The sequence below is a fragment of the Penaeus monodon genome, chromosome 34 (genome assembly GCF_015228065.2).
Source record: "Penaeus monodon isolate SGIC_2016 chromosome 34, NSTDA_Pmon_1, whole genome shotgun sequence".
In the NCBI taxonomy this organism is placed as follows: Eukaryota; Metazoa; Arthropoda; class Malacostraca; order Decapoda; family Penaeidae; genus Penaeus; species Penaeus monodon.
In genome coordinates, this window is record NC_051419.1 from 31,296,776 (window position 1) to 31,299,313 (window position 2,538).

A 2,538-nucleotide genomic window follows, 5' to 3' on the forward strand; every position below is an offset into this window, starting at 1 on the left:
AACTCAGTGATTAATGGTTAGAATTGCTGAATCACTGTGTACTTCAGTATCCTATATCAGCGTGGAGTACCTGAATCCAGTAGTTTTATCGATAAATTTATTTTTTATTGACGTTTTCGCCAACAGCCTATTTACTTTTTTTCAAAGTTTATCAAAGACACAACTTGACCAGACTTCAGGAAATGTATTAAACAGCTCCAGCATTTTTGGAGCATTGTTATGAGAAATAATGTATATTGATAAGGGTAGATAGACATGTAGAACAGATTACATGGTGGACACATCAGAAATAGCAGGTTTTATTTTGTAATTTCGCTTTGGTCCCTTTTCGAGTTAGCCAAAATGTCTGTAACATCTAATCCTTTATTTTTCTTATCAGCTGGTCAGTTAATTCATGTCCCTCTCCCTTCCACTTTTCAGCCTAAATCTTTGTCTCCCTCTTGACCTCCTCCCATCCACCTGGCTTGGTCATTGCTTCCTCCATCGGGTACTCCCCCTCCATCCTCGGCATGCCTCTCTTGATGCAATTTCGTATTCCTTACTCATCTTCTCGACACTCCTATTGGGCACCGTAGTATTCTCGTCACTGCTCTCACTCTCCTGTACTGGGTGTACTGGGTGCACTGGTCCCTCTGTACCACATAGCATTTATGGTCTTACTCAATTTTCATTCACTTTGAACAGCACAATTGACATGTACAACACAGCTGGCCTTTCTCCATCCTGTCCCATCTACCCTTGTAAGTTCTTCACCTCCGCCCTGAAATATTTGGAAGCTGCCCAGCTGGTTAAACTACCTCCCCATGTGTGTCTTATGGCCAGATCTGCTCACGCCTTCCAGTATTACTGATCCTCCTCTCCAGTTTTGCTCTCTTAATCTCCCATTTGCACACACTCTTGTCTAGTGTTCAGAATGTTATTTTCAATCTTGTCTGGTATATATGTTCCAAGAGAATAAAAGCCTAATAAGATAGTAACATTATATTTTCTTCCAGACAGACAGACTAAAATCAATAAAAATGGGATTTTTTAAAAATTCTGTGGTACCGACTTATGTATCTAGACTTGGAACTTATCTTTATTTTGAAAGTAACAAGACAGCCAACAGCAAAAACATGATACTGAAAACCATTTCCAAAAACAAAATACACACAAGAGAAAGGATACAGAGAAAGCTGATAAAAGCTTTAAAACCCATTGCAATCTGTGAGACATGTAATGAGATGGCTAAAAGCTTGGAAAGTTTGGTAGAGGAGGAATGAACCATTAAGAGATCAGGAAAGCAAAAATTGGTAATCAGCAACAGCTTCAATGAAAAAATGAATATCAAGAAGAGGGATTTTGAACTGTTGCACACTATGAAGAAGAGTGGGAAGGATGATTTTCTCTTGAAATTATCTGCTGCTTTATTAAAGAGCATTTACATGGAACAGGTACAGTATCACCAAAATCCCGAAGACTCAATGGCCAGAACAGCATTATCCACAATAAAAGTTCCCAACACATTTCCAATTAAATACACAAGGTCAAGAAAAGCAGTGATGGTCTGGTTATGAATGTTTATTTATACAAGCACAAAATGAATGGAGTGCAGGGATCCACATGTACCCATTTATACATATATTTACACTCCTCACAAGGTCACATCATTCACACCAAATGTGTATTAAGCCCAATCACAATCAAATCTCCCATCAATCCACAGGATATATTTTGCTTGAAAAAATATTATACAATCAAATCCTTCAACATTCTGACTAATGATCTGTAATATTTATAGCACAGTTAATGACAGGTCTCACAATCTGAATAACCACCTCAAGGTATTTTCTACAAAGATTTCTCCTGCCCTGCAATCGCAAGGTTCGAGGAGGAGTCCCAGGATCTCTTCTAGAGTAAAAAGGAATGGGTCATCGTTTCAGTTTTCAGGAGTCAAATATCTTTACAAAATCAAAGAAATCACAATGAACCTGAAAAGCCTAATCAATTTTACAAATTGATATATCTATACAGGATACCTAAGTCTTAAAACAAAATACTGGCTGCAAGGAAGAAAAAGACCTCATCCAACATATTTCGTGAAAAAAAGAAGAAAAAAACGATCAACTATCTGAAAGTCCACTATCACAAACGCCGTACATGAAGGTTATGCTCAACATACTATTCTTTATTCCATCAGACCCAAAAGGTGAGAAATGGTTACCTTGCTGGAGAACCATTCATGCACACTTCTGAAACTCGCCACCAAAACACATCATCGGTATCAAATATACACGTGTGACTGTATCAGTAAACTTCACATATCCATATATGTCAACAAAAATGGATCTGGATATCAAGAAGTCTAAAATTTAAGGAAATGAACACTTAAAAAAAGGAAGAGGGGTGCTTAAAAAAAAATAACAAATTCTAAATAAAAAAGTGAAGGTGAAACTCAACGTATCATAATTTGCATTGCAAACAAATACATATTCCTTGTCTAGCTGAAAACTGTATGAACAGATGTTTCCTTCTGCCACTTGTGTCATCAGCAGTTAC

At 37.2% G+C, this 2,538-nt stretch overlaps 1 protein-coding gene across 1 annotated transcript in view; it reads right to left on the reverse strand.

The window, feature by feature from the left end:
- Nucleotides 1–1,544: 1,544 nt before the first annotated feature.
- The window catches only part of LOC119594720 (RNA-binding protein 39-like), a gene marked incomplete in the record, with an annotated part of 10,596 nt that continues 9,602 nt past the window's right edge, over nucleotides 1,545–2,538 (reverse strand). Inside the window, 1 exon segment of the mRNA XM_037943780.1 lies at nucleotides 1,545–2,538.